Source organism: Abramis brama, assembly GCF_963993115.1.
Source record: "Abramis brama genome assembly, chromosome: 1".
NCBI classification, from domain to species: Eukaryota; Metazoa; Chordata; class Actinopteri; order Cypriniformes; family Leuciscidae; genus Abramis; species Abramis brama.
In genome coordinates this window covers 39,723,568-39,741,807 of record NC_139963.1, presented here as the reverse complement: position 1 = coordinate 39,741,807, position 18,240 = coordinate 39,723,568, and the positions used below count along the sequence as shown (strand labels likewise).

Below are 18,240 nucleotides of genomic sequence, written 5' to 3'. Positions count from 1 at the left end.
CGGAGCTTATGCCGTTGCCCATGTTTGCTCAGCAGGTTTCAACAGCATATCTGGTCTTTCCAGGGGAAACTAAATACTTCAAAGTGATCAACTGCATTAATGATGTAAGCATGCATAATTATAGCCAATGCTTAAAGTGACAGATCACCCAAAAATGAAAACTCCAGTTGTTCCAAACATGTGTGTCTTTGATTCTTACATGGAACCAAAAATAAGGTATTTTGGCTGCTTTTTTCCCAAAAGTTGCTCTTTTCCGTGCAATTAGTCCCTATGGTGATGAGGCTTTCAAGCTTCAAAATACCATAAAAATATCATAAAAGTAGTCCGAATGCACCGTTGTGTAGTCAGTAGTAGCTTTGCGACAAGGAGTTATTCACTGAGAATCTTCCCCTGCAGTGGGCTGTTAACTGCTGTGACCAAATCATTGAACTGAATTAAATGAATCACAAATTAAACTGAATCAGTTATGCCCTGTTTACACCTGGTATTAAGATGCATTTTGGTCAATCGGATCACAAGTGGACGAGGCTAAATACAGGTGTAAACGGGGTCTAAAACGTTTTGAGCTTGTCCACTTTTGACCACTTGCAGAGGTAGTCGAAAACGCATTTTAGCGGATTTCTTTTGTAGTGTAAACGCTCATGTGGTCGAATGTGTTCAAACAGCCACAAAAGACCGCCTACTCTCCTACTGACCTAATGCATAAACATTATGGGAAGTGCGCTAGCCAGATGGGATTTAAACTTTGGCTGGAGACCCAAGTTAGGTTTGAAGATGAAAAATGTACCAAGCACAATGTTATCTCACCATTCCTGATTTCTAACACACACTCACAGCGCTCTGCGTGATCTTGCAGCTGTCAGAGCAGAAACGAAAGCTGCTACTCTGCGTATGTTTTTCCGTCGTCTCCGTGCGCATTCATATGTAGATTGCGAGAGCTTATTTTGTCCATTAAATTGAAAGATCTGAAAAAACCCATATATTAGACCCTCCCCTCAAATAAATCAGGACAGAATTGTTTGAAAGTGGACAAAAGAGACATTAAAATACCAGGTGTAAAAGGATATGTCTTCCTTGTCAAGATGATACGTCTACTTGTCATCTTATCGACCAAAACACATCTTAAAACCATGTGTAAACAGGGCCTCAGATTCAATAATGAATAATTTATATGTTTAATGAACTGGACAATCTGATTCCTTAAGAAGATCTGACTCAAAAGACAATTCATTTAAGAATCGGATATTGCTACTTTTCTCATGAAAGCTCATGAAAGTGCCATGAAGAGCAAGTGTAGACGTCAAATTATTTTTTTTTTGTGAATAATGATTTAAATTACACAAAATTACCAAATGACTTCAGAAGATTAGAAAATTGCTAACAGACGTATGGACCACAGCTTGAAAGCTTCAGACCCCATTCATTGTAATTCTATGGGTAAAAAAAGTTTTCCATGGAAAAAGAAAGCCATACAGGTTTGGCGCAACATGATGGTGAGTAAATAATGACAGAATCTTCATTTCTGTGTGAACTATCCCTTTAACCTTCTTCAAAGTGACAGTAGAGTGCACACTAAGAATTAAAGCATGAAAGGGGAGCATAATGTAAATTCAACCCAAATGAAACACTGAACACTGTATCCTCTGCATTCAAGCTCCCACATTCTCCCTATATCTCACGGTCCACTGCAGCGCTGCCTCTACGGCTGCATTAAGCCGGGTGGAGGACTGATTTAATTATCACAAGCAAATTACTAAGTATCCTCAGCTGTTTCTCACCATGATCCAGAGGCCGAAGAATCCAGCTCTGAGTCACTGCTGAGCTGAAACAACATCCCCTGATTTTGTAAGACGTGAGGCCTCACGCACCATATTGTTCAGCGACCTTTAGTTGCTCACATTATTGTGCAGACTTACAGTTCTCAACACTCCCATCCAGAAATAGCCTCATATATATTTAACAATCACTCGGGGGGCCTTAAACTGCGGTAACATAAGTGCCACTCAACAGTCATACTGTTCAGCTTCACATCAAAACCACATATAAATGTCACAACACTTCAGTATTTTACAAGACTCCAGAGAACAATAGGAATTTGCATTAATTTACAATGTAATTTTCTGATTTAAACATGTAGGAGAGAACGGCACTCATGTATGGAACCTGAAATATCTCTGTTTTTTTTTTTTGTCCATTTAATTGAAGTCAAAGGCCTCCAATTTTACACATAAGAAAGAAAGTCATCCAGGTTTGGAATGACACAAGGGTGAGTAAATGGTGACAGAATTTTCTTTTTTTTTCTGGATCTAACGCTTTAACGCTTTGATTCGTTGGTCTGAAAGTACTGCAGTGGCGAATAATCTAATTGATCAATTATTTAGCAATGCAACATTCTTGAATAATTCACCACCTTTTTTATTTTTGGAGCATAAACAAATCTCTCTGATGACAAAACATGTGCAGAGAGTGGTCAGAGAGACTGTTTCCTCTTGAAACCCGCAGGACAATTTTTTACTCCGTTGGAGAAACAAGCACTTGTCTGGATCACTGCAAGTGCAAGAACTAAAGGAAAGTGCAGGTTTACATTATTTCATCTAACAGGAACTGAAGAACATCACAAGCAATTCCATCTCAAGCAAAAGCCAAAGTAAAATGAAGAAATAAGAGAAAGGAAGAGCCTTGTGGATTAGTTAGAAGAAGTGCGTTGTCAGCTGTTTCTTGAAAGTTTTGATTGTCTGAGCAGATCATATGACTGAAAACCACAAGTGAAATTGTTTCCCTTCTGCATTTTCTTTAAGACATTACATTACAAATTATATTGTGTCAGTATCAAAATTTGACTGAAAAGATCAATGACATTACATGACACGATCAATATCACAAATTGAATTTTGTAGTGGCCTAAAAATAGTGCAGAATATTTATTTATTTCCAGGATAAATTTTGAATATGATTTTTCAAGATTGACCCCACTTTCTATTAAAACTAAACTGCCTTTCTTATCAAATGAAAAACTCTGTATAAATATATATTTTACTGACATAAGAAATAGAACTATGATGCCAAAATATTCAGTACAAACTTACACAGCTATGTTAAGCCATCACAGCATTTTGTAAAATTCAAGGTGAATATTTTGAACTACTTCAAGAGTCAGTTTCTAGAAGTTCAGTTTCTACTGTTCTTTTACTATAACGGTGGTGTATTTGGCTACAGAGGTCTGAAGTTTGTATGAATATGAGCTCCACGCTGAGTTCATGTGATGCCTACAGCTGTCAGCTCAATGTGTCAGAAGAGAATAAAATAGAGCAGGAGGCCTCAACAAAAATCACATGACACCCAGTTACAATACACAGCCACATACACCATAGTATTAGTTCACTGACAATTCTGTCATAATTTAGAGGGTAATCAGGTCAATTGGGCCACTTTATAGCATTAACATCACTGTCACAACATTGGCACAACATGAGGAAATGGTGACATTTTGGGGGTGAACTATCCCTTTAAATTGACTGATTACGAATGCATGATATGGTCAATTCTTTGAGTTAAGAGTTTACCCCTCTATAAATTTACATTTATGCATTTGGCAGACGCTTTTATCCAAAGCGACTTACATTGCATTTCAAGGCACACATTTACATTCTTATCAGTTCTTGCTTTCCCTGGGAATCGAACCCATGACCTTGGCGTTGCAAGCGCCAACGCTCTACTGTTTGCGCTACAGGAAAGCTATAAATAACGTAGGCTATGTATTTTTTTTAAACAAGCATATATTACAGGGATCACTACAGTGACTGTTTGTCATACTGGGCATTCAATACGTGTCACTCTTTATAATTTCCATATAGCCAATACTAACTAGAGTGGACATGCAGAGAAGGAAAAGGTTTTATTTAAATAACCATAACTGAAGAACATGTGTTTTGCATTCACAAGCTGGTGAGAGCAAACACAGCAGTGCATGTTTACTTTCATACAGGGTCATATCCTGCGGAATCAAATTTCCTTGATTTGTTACGATAAAAGAGCTTGATGTGCGATGAAAACATACTATAACTGTCAGAACTAAAAATTCCAAAAAGAGCATTTATTGAAACTAAGGGTACTACATTTACATGGCAACAATGTACTAAAAATGCGTAATAATTGCGTTTTTCACGTACAGACGACAACATTGTCAAAATGATCGCTGTTCACACGGATCCGCGAACACGATTCAAAACACTGTATTATTCATGCCAGCCCAGTAGTTGGCGATGTCACGTGCCTATAGACTGAAGACGTAATACATCACCGTTTTCACATATTTACGTTTTAGTTGTTGACATGGAGACAATACTGGTATCGTTTTCAAAAACGTGCACTTTGAAACCCGTTTTGAAAAGTTTGCGCTTTCAGACCCCCAAAACGCCGCTGTCATGAAGGGCCAAAACCATAAAATGTTTTCAGTTTTTATTTAAAAACGTTGTTGTGTAAAGGCCCCTAATGCAGTTAGATCTTTCTTTCGTAACATCGCGAAGCATCGGTTGTCGTCCACTATGGCACACTATACAAGATTAAACTATCCATTCTTGCGTCCCAACACCCTTCACCACGACACCCTACATCAAACAGATCACGCGAAAATCGAGCTGATATCGTGTAGTCTGAACCTGGCATAAGCTGCAAAAAATACTCATTATGAACTTCTACAATTTGAGACATCACATACTGTAGATGAATACAATATCATTCACCGTCTAGGTCATTGATGCCTACAAGCATATGGATGGTTTATAGCTGTCTCTGCATATTAACCTGGGACAGAAAAAAGTGTTTAATGAAAGTTACACACTTCACCTTTAAATACACACAAACACACTGAACAAGTCAGTGAATGAAGGCAGAATGTCTCTGCAACCCTATGTATTTGAAGGCAACTCCCACTACAGATGTCAAAAGGATCAATGTTGTCAACTTTTCAGTTTGTGGCAGGATTTTGACAAGACATTTGACCTCTTTTCATTCAAGCTCTCTGGCTGTGCTGAGTTTCCTCTCAGGAGAGCAGCATTACAAACAGCGAAACAGCCCACATTTCAAGCAGCTCCCTGACAGAGAGGCTTCAAGCCGCATCCTCAACCTGCTAAACAAGTGACTGATTGTCTGCTGGAGGTCAAACATTTTCCTGTTAAGTGAGCTAAGAGTGGACTCTCAGTCACAGTGTGCCCAAAAACATGTGATCCCCATCTAAATAGTTTCCAGCATGATATCAGCCTGAATCAGGGCCACAGAAGCTCTTATTGTGCTCTCAGTATGAGCCTGATGAGCATCAAGCGGAACAGAAGGTCAGCAGACGGGCCCTTCTTCGCAAGGAAAAAACATCCAGGGAACCAAGTTCATACAAAAAATTGCATTTGTCGTCATGTACACATCCTGCACAATTTCTGCACTCTAAGAAAAGTTGTAAAAATACGGCCCAATGTACCGTTTAATATGAAGGAATTTTCTGTATTGTTCTGTATTTCTGTAGGTGTTTTATCTGTATTTTGCATTACGCATTGCATTGTGTTTGAGTTGAAGGAAATGTCTGTAAAAGTAACGGAAAAGGTATTGGTAGGAAAGGTCATTATCCACTTTTTCCTTATGGTTTGAGGTATTTATAACGCTAAAAAATACTGAATACAACTAATAAAAATAGATTTTTTTTTACATTATTATATTCTATTATATTATCCATTCTCGAATCCATCTATCCTTTGTAGGGTTGTGGGATATTTTATGTTTTTATAACCAAACATATTACAGTTTTCTCAGCTTGTATCATTATGCTAAAAATACGAAAGAAGATTCTGGACTATATTAGCCGCTGAACTTCCAGTCTCTTCAGAACTCTCTAACAGAGTTTATCTTATCTGCCTGCAAAAAGCAACAAACCCAACAATAGTCCTCAAAGGACAGCAAAGATTCCATCACATCACATCCGCCTCAAGTGAGGCGAGGGTCAGAGGTCAGAGTTCTGCTTATTTGAGGAGCCAGGGAAGGAAGTGCAGAGCAGAAGAGCTGATGAGACTCAAATGGAAGAAGGAAACGCACTCATGTCTGGGACTCTTCTCTGCTTCCGTCAGCCACATTTACGGAAAAAACACAAGTCGATTTTGATATGCCAATGATAAGCCACGGAGTAATAAACTAAGCAGAACCTCACCCATCTATACATAGCACACAAAATAAATCATGGTCATGCATTCATGCAGAGTGTCATGTTTGGAAGAAACTGGCACTATTGACAAGGAGGGAAAAACACATCACATCACTTCCTGCCAACATTACAGCATTTTCTAGGCTCATCATAAAAAAAAAAATCCCCAGCTCTAGTCATGAAACCATTGTTCCTCCTTATTGAAAGAACTTTTTCTATGTTAAAAAGTTAATCAAAATAAAATATACATAATTAGATCTGCAACAAGTTACTAACTGAAAATAAATAAAAACTTAAACGTTAAACTAAAACTGAAATAAAAAATAAACCTAATTAGTAATAAAAAAGAGACAAAAGCACTTTTTAACAATTAAGCTAAAATTAAAATGAAAAACTGAAAAATAAAAGCTAATTCAAAATATTAATTAAAGCTATAATGGTGTATAAATGATACTAAAATAGTACCGTTACAAAAAAGACGTCCTCTGAATGTCTGCTTGAACAGGATGCCGGCAGGTTTAAACGGCACTATCTTGAATAGTCTTCAACAGAGGGTGTTAGCCAAGTTGTCGAAGCAACTTAGTAAAAAAAAACACGAAAGGGAAGTGCAAGGGCTGGGTATGACTTTATCCTCACGCCTTCACATGACTTCTGTGCAGCAGCGCTCAACTGAGCATCAAATACCACATCTGCCCAGTCCCCCACAAACTACAAAAACTTTGTGCATGTCTCTATATAAACTACTGTCGGGAATCATTTGTTACTGGAGCTCCTGGAATTTTTTTAATGCTCGATCATATTAATTGACATGTTGCTTGAACATCTGGTCTTTCTGGAATCCCTTCCCCCACTGATGGCAGAGATCATGGAAAAGGAAATGATCTTATCACACAAAGCCCATCCCTTTCATGTGCACGTTGCAAATGCAAACACTGATAAGTGTATATGACTCCTGCGCAGGTGAAGCTCATTATCATGAAAATGAAACGCTGGGAAGCAGACAGCAGGGCTTGAAGGTGCAGATCTGGTTCTTGTGGTTTGGGCGAGCGGTCTAACCCGGGGCACAAGAGTGTGGGCTGATGACACAGTTTCACTGTTCTGCCACAATGTCAGTTGAAAAGAATCTTTCACATCCCACATGTCGTTACAAACCTGTATGATTTACTTTCTTCAGAATACAAAAGGAGAATTTTTGAATATTGTCAAGGGCACTCTTATTATTAATGTGAAAGAGAATTGGGTGTATCAAGCTCCAAAAAGAAAAAAAGCTATATATATATATATATATATAGCTTTTTTTCTTTTTGGAGCCTGATACACCAATACATATATATATATATATATATATATATATATATATACACATATATATATATTGGTGTATCAAGCTCCAAAAAGAAAAAAAGCTCTTGACCGAATATATATATATATATATATATATGGGCCTAAAACTAACTTTTTGTTACAACTGCCAATGGCCGGTGACTTAAAGAAACTTTACTAGCCATAAATATTTTTTACCAGCCGTGAAACATATATTAATCCTTATTAAAGTTACAAAAGTTATTCGGTCAAGAGCAGTGAGTGACTGTTCTTTGTCTTTTGTTGTTTGATTAACATTGAAAACACAGTCAGCAGCAGGAATATTAGGCTGTGGTCACTTTAAGAGCTTCACAGATCGAATATAGGCCTACTGTTACACATGTTTACGTTCGGTTAAGACAAAAATTACTGTTCACAAGGATACTTGCTAAGACTTTTGTTTGAGTATGTCTGTTCAAGGTCAAGAAGACATGAAAGAGAGCTCAGTTCACTGTTCGCGTGTTGTCTGATACGCGGCTTTTTGGGCGTGTGCTTTACGTTTTTAAACTTCCCACACACGTGAGTAACGTGACTTCCCTTTCATGTCTTCTTGAGCTTGAACATTTAAATTAGCAACGCTTAAACTTTCGTGATGATGCAGCGCTGGCCCATCAAATGTCCGGAGCGTTGGTTTGTTTACGTTACCAAGCAACAATCTGCAAAAGGGCGTACATAAAGGAAGTGTTTTTACGCTTAAAAACAGCTAGAGGAACCAAACAGAATGCAGTTTGAAGAACCATATTAAAAACGAGATGCTCATGGCATGAAATGTATCCACTCACACCTCTACGCCCCAAATAATTTTCCTCTCAAATGCGACTGAAAGGCTTGTACTGAGAGCTCTACTTAAGTGAGTGCAATATAACAAATACTACAGGAGCCACACAGCTCCCTTTAAGCCACTCATCTCTGTTATAGTCATAGTGTTTTGCAAGCTTGGCAAAGTTGTAAATTTTCAGTCACCCACATTAAAGAGGTCTAAGCAAGCAGTCATTCACACGTAAGAATCATTTCTGCTGCTTTTGGGAGCGCTCACGGTGGAGAGCTGGGAGTGACCTTGAGCGGTGTTGACAACACGCAATTAAGGTGGAGGGGAAAAGACACAGTTGGGTTGGGAGAGAGAGAACGAAGAAGAAAACAGCAGCAGGCCCCTGCAGCTCATACAAACAGGGAAAAACACCAATTCCAAGCAGGCAGGCTTAGTTTCCTTCCTTCAGACCCCGCACACACCAGAGCAGGAGCATGTGTGACACATACTAGCTTACCATGGCTGTGGACAGACAAGACAAGAACAGAAGGAAAGTGCTCTCGTCAGCGCTCCACAAGGGAGTGAGCGTGCCGTGATGAGTCTGCAGTTGTGCGTGCCACACTTGTGCAAGAGTGTGAGCGAAAATCTGGGCTGCGTCCCAGAGCAGCAATCTAACAGCTTCTATTACTGCTTTGTTTTTATCGCGATGCTCTCCGTCAACATGGCAAGCGCTCGTTTGTTCTCTTTTTCCTGTTTTTGTTTCCCAAAAGAAGAGGCCTCATGTGGCGCATGCTTCATTTCTGCCTTTCCAAAGCGCTTGATCCACCTCCTACATATTTGAAAGAGTTTACATCATATGGCGGGCGCATAGCAGTGCCAAGATATGACTAATGGAAGGGAGACTTGGCTGGATGGCATCCACATAGTTTCAAGCAAGGTATGCTGAACGCCCCAAACAACACATCTGGTGACATAATGTTCAACAGAACACAGTTTTTCAGGCAAAATCAATGGAATTTTTTTAAAGCCCTTCTCTGATAACATACCATGGAAGGTTGTGCAATGCGTTCACACTGACCTTACAGGAATCTTCTTGTCAGTTATTATTAGTCATCTTGCATCCACCCACTCCCAAAAGGCCATTGAAGGCCAAGTCACACAGCGGCACAAAACACACCCTCAGTTTTTGGTTTGAAGTCTAGACTAGTTTGATTCTGTCCAGACTGCACATGACTTCAAGTAGACAAACAGGGTCGACAGCCTCCTCAGACTCATGCCACACTGTATGCTAAAGATAGAGATGGCTGAGCTGGCCGACCTATTTAAAAGCAGCCCTTCATCCTCACTGCAATAATATTAGCACACAGGCATAACTACAGACGGGACAAAACAACAGCCCAAGACCCAATATAAACTACTGCCTACTGGATTGTGCAGTCAATAGTAAATATTCACTGTATTTTAATGTCTAAAATAGATATTCTTACATTCCACAGGAAGAAGAATTACATCCCCCAAATTCGTATGCAGACAGGATGGGTTGGTTGGTGGTGGGGAGGGAATAGGGAGCTTCTCAGAAAAAGTTACCTGCTTAGGGCACAATACAATTTAAAAGAGATGCGACAGCAGGACTTAAGATGTGTCCTTGTGGGAAGTTTACATATTCAGAAATCATAAATACAGCATGTGCATTAGGGTTAGCGACTAACTTGCTGGACAATTTCATGTACTGTACACTTTTTATCACCAATGCAACATTATGAGGATAAATGGATGCACATTAGGTGTGTGAATTATACTGTGTTAAAAGTGTTTGGTCATAAGTTTGTCTCCTCATTATCCAGCTAAATGAGCACTGTAAGCCTTATTGCTATTTTTCCATCATCATTTACAATGACAAATTATTGCTTGTTATTATGTGCATGTTAACAATTTGCTTCTGCAAAGGTTCTTTAACTAACACACCCCTAACTTGCAAAATCTGGGCTTAAAGTTGGCATGAAATGAAAATTCAACCCATCTATTATTTTGTAAATCGATCTTCTTGAGAAATGCTTCATCCATTATTTGTTTACTTTCGGTAACACTTAAGTTTAGAGTCCAATTCTCACTATTAACTAGTTGCTTATTAGCATGCATATTACTAATCTGGCTGTTTATTAGTACTTATAAAGCATATATTAATGTCTTATTCTGCATGACAATATTCTACATCCCCAAATACCTAAACTTAACAACTACCTTACTAACTATTAATAAGCAGTAATTATGAGTATATTGAGGCAAAAGTCAATAGTTAGTTAATATCAATAACTGGACATAACTTGCTCTTCCGGTGAAAACGACAGACTTCTCTCTGGTGACGAATGCTGGATTTCTTCAATCATTTGGTCCGCTTAAACCTTGACCAACCACAATAAACTTTAAGCACACATTAGTTTTTGAGTGCAATGTCCAAATCCAATCAACAACCGATGGATAAAACCAAGTCCCCAACCTATATTTTTTCTTTTTCGTTAATCTGTTACACTCGGATGTACATCACATTACGGAAGAAATGATCTGTCGCTACTTCTGATTCATTGCGACTTTAAAGAAAGTATAATTGTGTTCAAGTGTGCTCAACTTGCATGTTAATTTCGACATTAATTCAATGCACCATTACACTTGGTACAATTCCTTCGATCTGCAGTGAATGTGTGATAGAGAAGTGCAGTGGCGCTGTGTGTGGGGAGGACCTATTGAAAACATTGTAAATGACAGAAATCACCACTGTGGTTTAAATGGGCTGACTTGATGATACTATTACTTTTTGTACATTTAAAATGCATATTTGACTTTGTATCTAAGTTTGGCTTGGACAGCAAGCCCACAAGTCAACCGACCCACCAGGAAGCTCCCTAATGTCACTCCATACATCTGCCTGATGTTCTCCATAGGCCTCTAAAGTGAAAGAGATTATGAGTACAAGGCTTCATATGAAAAACATACAAATCTAACCTGAAATATCTAGCACAGAAACACTCAATGCAAAATGTATGATAGGTACCCTAAACCAGCCTGAGATGCATGTTTTTCAGGCTGGTCTAACCTGTGGACCAGCATAATCATGCTTTTCTCAAGCTAAACTGATCTGGTGTAACTGCTCCGCAACCAGCATAATCCCATGCAAATTATACTTTATGGTGGTGACCAGGAATGCTGGATTTTTCAGCAAGGTAGAAAAGCCAATATTCTTAAATAACAGACCGAAGCAGCTGTAATTTGTAAATGATCTCCCGACCTATATCAGCTTTTCACAGAATTATATGAATCTCAATAGAGGGTAAAACATAACCCAATGCAATACACTATACTGATCAAAGCCCTTCCTGTGTAAACACCCACAACATTACCAAAGCCCTCCAAAATAGCATGCTCATGTCATACACTTGCACATAATTTCAAACCAGCAGCACTGTTTCTGGACTTAATAAACCCTAACCGTCTCATTCAGAAACCCCTTTGCTCATTAAAGTCATGTTGATTAGTCTGAGAACCCAAAGTCACTCAATTATGCCAGTAACGTGCACAGGACACGGCTGACAGCAGAGGTAAAGGCATCTGAATCTCAGTGATCTAAATAGCTACAACAGCCCTGAAGAATTGCATCATAGTTACAGAGAAATGTTTAAGAGCATGCCACAATTTGTCAGATCAAACCAAATCAAACGACACCTGAAACAGGAAAGACACACAGAAGTTACATTTTAAGAGAACATGATTTATGCTCCAAAACAGACTCAAAGAATATTTCAAAGGCCACAATCTTTTTTCACCCAGCAAACACATCAAGAGCATTCTTGCTTTTAAAAGTGCAAAACGAATAAAATGTGCGGAAATATACAATATAAGTGTGAAAAACAGCTGCGCATTGTGCCTAACAGTTTAGCAATACCGCACAGCCTTGCCTTACTATTTATGCACGTTACAATTCTCCAAGCGGTTTATGATTGTTTACTCAATTCTCCAAGCGGTTTATGATTGTTTACTCACATAATGACTATAATTATATGTCAACCTTTAGTGCTGTCACATTTATAATATATACAAGCAGGTATTTTTAGATAACGTTAATATTAGTAGTTAGTGCATGATTAAATGTAAGAAAACGCTCCCAAAGAAAATGCCGAGTTCATTGAGGCCAAGTTAATCAAGTCAGTGAAATCAGCAACTAAAATGAAACCACATGAGATCATGTTCCTGTTAATACATCCTCTGGCACAGTTGCAATTTTGATTTAAAAAGATACATTAATTTATTCCAGAACCCAAACAGGGACTGCATGTTTCTAAAAGTGCATATGAACATCCAAGAAGTTCATTTACGTGCGAGTTCTTAACATTTTTAAAATATGTGCGAATGCACAAAGTGGTGTGTTGAAAGTCCACTTTCAAAGAGGGAGGTGTGCTGCTGGGACATCCCCAACAGCTCTGACACAATTCGAATGCTGCTTCTTTGAAAATATGAAACTTGAAGCATAGAGCTGTGGGCAAAAGGCAGACTCGTTTTAGCAACTTTAAGTGACAATAGTATTTTCTTTCAAAAGTTGTCAAACAAGTCAGTGAACATGTCTTTCTGAAAGCGATACTGTTACTTAGAATTTTCTTTTCAACATAATGTGTCTATTTGACACATAACAGGAAGAACTTAGTTATACTTCAAGTAGTGCTGAATCTGATACAATATTAGCACAGTCTATTATTAGCTTCAATCCTCGCTCATTGCTGTTTTGCAACCCCTGTTACAATAAACCACAAGACCACCAATGTGCCTGCGGTGACAAAGGATGGCAATGTCATCTCACAACACATGCTAAATCTACATGTTGCTATTCCTCAGATGAGCTCTTTCTGATTCACAAGGAACTGGTTAAAAAAAAGTAGGCTACTTTGAGAAAAATTTCACATAGCTTTTTCTTGTCCATAGCTAAAATGAACACATGGTCATCTCACAAAAATAAATAAAGAGTCACACCTTTGACCTTTTACGCTTTAGTCGCAAAACATCAGTAAATGGAAACGCTGTTATTTCGCAATAGTTATTTTGTCGACATTTAGAAAATATCGCAAAACTTTTACACAAATCTGTAATGGAAACGCGGCTACAGTAGCTCTGGTGACATTATCACTCTAGCTTTCTCCGTTTTCTTTTTTTTAATGTTTTGTTCAGAATACATGTAATGTACATTTAAACAAACATGTGAATTGGATTGCAAGGTTTAAGGTTCATTCATACAATCAAAACTTTCAGTATCTGAAATCGGATTGGATTCATTTGGATTTACATGTAAACATACCTATTGAAAATTAACGACTTTATGGTGGCTTTATCACTGGAAACTGCTGTTGGCATGAAACCCTCTGCTCCCTACCATTGTTTGACAAATCGCTGCTGGAACCGATGTCGTTATATCCGGCCCAGTCAGGCAATTAATACAAACAGAGTGCAATTTGGCACTTTAATAAACAGTTTCACTGCCAGAAATGCCTTTTAAATTGGGAAGCTTGAAAGAAAACAAAACCACATGTAATGAAAGCGATCCACTCTTGGCTAGACAGACCGACAGTCAGATGGACACACACTGCCGTGTGACTCATCCTCATATGATCACTCTTCTCCATTACTTACAGCCACCTTCGGCATCAACCTACTCCAGCACTATCCTCCCCTTGTCCTTCCTCTACTGTGTCGACCTAGAGCCCAGTTGGAGCGCACCTGCGACACATAATGACGACAGTCGATCGAAGCCCTGCTTAATCGGGCTTGTTACATCACCATGAATGATGATCCCCTGAATGAGATAATGTTTCGAAAGCATTGCGAGCACAAGCTGGAGTGGGATGTGGCGATGGGCCAGGGACACTTCACGCGGCACAAACTTCAGAATAGACGCTCTAGCTCTCCCAATAAAATAACTGCTTGCATTCTTGACTATCTCTTGTGTATATGCATGCAAAACATCAGCGATAATGTTTCACAGGGATACTGAATTAGATGCAGGCCAGTAAATGCCTTTTTAAAACACATAAGCATGGCCTGAAGCGGCACACCCCCCCTAAAAGGCTAACGTGCAGGTTGTGTTTCGAAACCTGAAAAAAGTGCTGTCGTCGCAGGAAGTATGGCATATGGATGCATCTCAATTTGTACCACAGTCATTAAATATTCAGTTAGTTGTGCTCCCCTGGAACTGGTTTTTAGATCATTAGATATGACATTATGGTGTTTTGGAAGCCTGTCTGAAGCGAACACACTACCTGTGAATGAGGTTCCATTTGTACCAAATAAGAATAGATTGCTTTGTAATATACATTTTTCCATGTCTACAGTCATTGCGTACTTGTTAAGATAAATTAGTATACTGATGTGCAATCTTTGTTTATGTTGTCTCATTCTTTTGATTATGGAAGGCTTCATTAAAAAAATTATGGCATTCTATTTGTGCCAAAAAAGTGTCCTCTGCTTTGCACAGTACATTTGTCTGTTTAGTGCTATTACTGTTTCTATTTGTGTCCTTCTCCCTGTTGTGCGTTCAGCTCGGTTTTATGCAGTGTTGGGGAAAGTTACTTTTAAAAGTAATGTGTTACAATATTGTGTTACTCCCAAAAAAAGTAACTAATTGCATTACTTAGTTACTTTTTATGCAAAGTAAGTTTTATTTTTGGCAAATGTAAAGGCCCTTCTAAGCTCAAACCATTCAGCTGTGCTGCCATTCTGGATAACAGAAGAATAGGACGCAGGAGAAGAAAGTTAAACATTTAAAAAAAGTAAAAAATAAACACATGTGATGTTTATCTAAAGTCATTTTTGCTTATTCGTATGTTTGAATTGGAACATTGAAGGTCAGCAACAAAGACATTGGATAATAAAGTGAGATTAAATACATAAAGTATATTTGTGTTATTTAACATTTAATTATTGCAGGTTTGCGTCATATTCTGAGTTTGCATTTCACTGTTTTTTTAATTTGTTTTATTTTGAGGAGTACTGAATCTGTTTTTGTGCAAGTGAGATGAGTAAATGCATGCTCACATTAGTATATAACTACAATAACCATCATGTTCACATAGCGCACACAACATCTCTGCACTTATGGTGCATTCAATTCATGTCAAAAGATTGTGAACGAGTGGGAAGTTCAGGATTTTCTTTAAGCCCTGATGTTTACGAGTTGGGGATGCGTCACGTGTCAATGAGAAACATGGCGGAATACCACAATATTTATAGGTATTATTATTACCAATATTTAACGTTTACAGTGGCTTCACAAATTAATTAAAAACATTAAAAAGCAAAACACACCCGATGCACATTCTTTGTTCTTCATTATCTAGAAGAAGAGTTGAAAACCTTGATGCATTTTTGTGCAGATAATTAAAGAAATGGTGCACCGCCTTCTTGCTCTGACGAAAGTGACTTGAACGCACCTGACATAGTAAACACGACTTCCCACCTTGTAAATACGAAACTTCCCAGGAGGACTTGAACACACCATTACTCTCGATTTCTCTCAACATGGAGACGGGAGAGGTGTCAGTCAAATAAGTAAACTGCGTTACTTATTTGAAAAAGTAACTCAGATATTTTGTTGGAAATGTAAAAGTAATCCGTTACTTTACTAGTTACTTGAAAAAAAGTAATCTGATTATGTAACTCGCTTTGCTTGTAATGCACCATCCCCAACACTGGTTTAATGCCATATAAGTTACTGCTCAGTGAACGTTCTGCAACGCATTTTACAGATATAGGACAGGTAAACAAATAGAACACTGAGATTGTTTTTTCAATGAGTTGTCTACTTTCTACAACTCTGAATATTATGACAAAGCACAAAGATGAACCATAGGGACTACAGATTCATTCAAGTTTATAGAGATAAATGCATCTACAAGTTTTTAGAAAACTCATTATTGGAAAAAAAAAACAATTCTAAACATTTTTATTTGTCTAAAATATGTTGCAGAGCGTTCACTGACAGCAGTAAATTATAACTGGGAGGATGATACAAGCAGACGACACAAACCGAATACTATTAATAAATATGCATAAGTTAATTCATTAAATACTAATTAACTAACATTTCTGAATTTTCATTTGTGATTTATAAAAACATTTTGCGCGCTCAAAGTCATGTGAGACTGCGGCTTTACCAGAACCCCACATGCAAAAGGGCCTTTGGTTGAACAGACTGAATGCATAAAATACAGGTAACAATCAATCAGCTTATTAAAAAAAATCACTATTGAGGCGGGGCATCAATAACATTCGAACTGACGTCACTGCCAGTGCAGGAAATAAGTGAAATGATATTACTAGAGTAGCGTATGAAAAACACACTAACACTGGCTATTCGTATCAGAGAGATTGTCCCTCTGACAACCAATGCAGCGTTTGATATAGGCAATAAGAGCTGCAAATCACCATGAGGTTTGTACTATCACTGGATACGGAGATGAAGCATAGCTATCAAGTGGTCTGGACTATATAGGATGAAGTCGTAAACACGGAGCAGCACACGCGCCTCCTCGACATGCAAGCGTCTCGTGATTAAAAAACACTCCGCTAACACCAAATTCAAGTTCGGGTATTTGAGAATTACACATCCTGAAAATCATTTAGAATTGAAATACACCAAACATATTAGAATGATATGGTAAGAAACCATATTCTTTAAAACTGTACGATGCAGCACGACACATAAATGCATCGATTTGATCTCAAGACGCACCGGCATGTTCATTGGCGTATATTAACCTACACAGCAAATAAATCGTTACGAAAGAAACGATCACCTACCCTTATTCAATCCACAAGCACTTCGAAACGGGGTGAAATATTAACAGCTGAAATCTCCAGATCCCTGTGAAATATCGAGGGTGTATAGGCTATGTTTATTTCATTTTGTCCAACGTTAAAAAGCAGCGCAAACGATAAACAGCTGCAGATGTCAAAGTCTCTCAGTCTTGAGGCTCTCGGTGATAAAAATCCAATGTTAAGACATTGTAGAGCCGTTCATGTGATTGTTCCCACGCAGCAGCGAGTACATTCCCACGCACGCACGACACACAGCGAGAAGCGGTAAGTTTAGTTTTGGTCTGCCGGTAATTCAGTTTCATAAACTGGGAGCCCCGCCCGTGTCGACCAAGAGTCGGTCAAGTGCGTGGCCGATTGGTGCGCGTACACACACACGGGGAGGCGCAAAGACTCGTACTGTATGTGTGTGTGTGTGTACAGCCATGACTAAGCAGAGAAGTCTGTTAAATACAGGACAAGAGTTTATGAATTCCTCTCAGATGTTATTACAGTCGTGTGATATTGTTGGGGAGTAGTTGTTTAAGTTGCTGTATAGGTTTAAACATGAACTGACTGCGGTTTGTTACAGAAACTCATTTATAAAGGGGTGTGGATGAGCACATGATCAGACGTTCAGACCTCATGATGACACACTTGAGAAATTACACGGACCTCTTTCTTTCTTCTAATAGAAGAATAGGCTATATTTATTTAAATAAAATATTTATCATACTATTTCAGTTACTGTTAACAGGCATACACAGTATGTATAGACAAATGGCCATAGTATGCACATTTTGTACATTGATTTTTTTTTTTTTTTTTTCATGTGGTAACATTGAAATGGACTGTTTTTAGTTAAACTTTTTTTTTTCATCAGTTATGTGCTGGTTAATTTGCTCGACCAGCATTCAAAGAGTGCGAATATACAGTCCAACAGCACTGGGTCTTTTCACTTTCTGTATCACTCCACCTCTCTGTGTTTGTTCCAGACTGACTGTCAGTCTGTGAGTTAATAGTTGGATTTTTGTGTGTGTGTGTGTGTGTGTGTGTGTGTGTGTGTATGTGTGTGTGTGTGTGTGTGTGAATTTTTCACCAAGTTTGTTGAAACCTT

General features: G+C 38.4%; 1 protein-coding gene across 4 annotated transcripts in view; it reads right to left on the bottom strand.

Moving 5' to 3' along the window:
• The window catches only part of rhbdf1a (rhomboid 5 homolog 1a), a 47,552-nt gene extending 29,997 nt beyond the window's left edge, over positions 1-17,555 (bottom strand). The window contains exon 1 of one of the 4 annotated variants that reach the window (XM_084113664.1): positions 17,130-17,555. The gene's annotated coding sequence lies outside the window, so the exon portion shown is untranslated. Of the gene's footprint in view, positions 1-6,649; positions 6,758-17,129 lie in introns of those variants that run through there. The other 3 variants (XM_084113663.1, XM_084113662.1, XM_084113665.1) reach the window with 3 other exon arrangements.
• Positions 17,556-18,240: the final 685 nt, after the last annotated feature.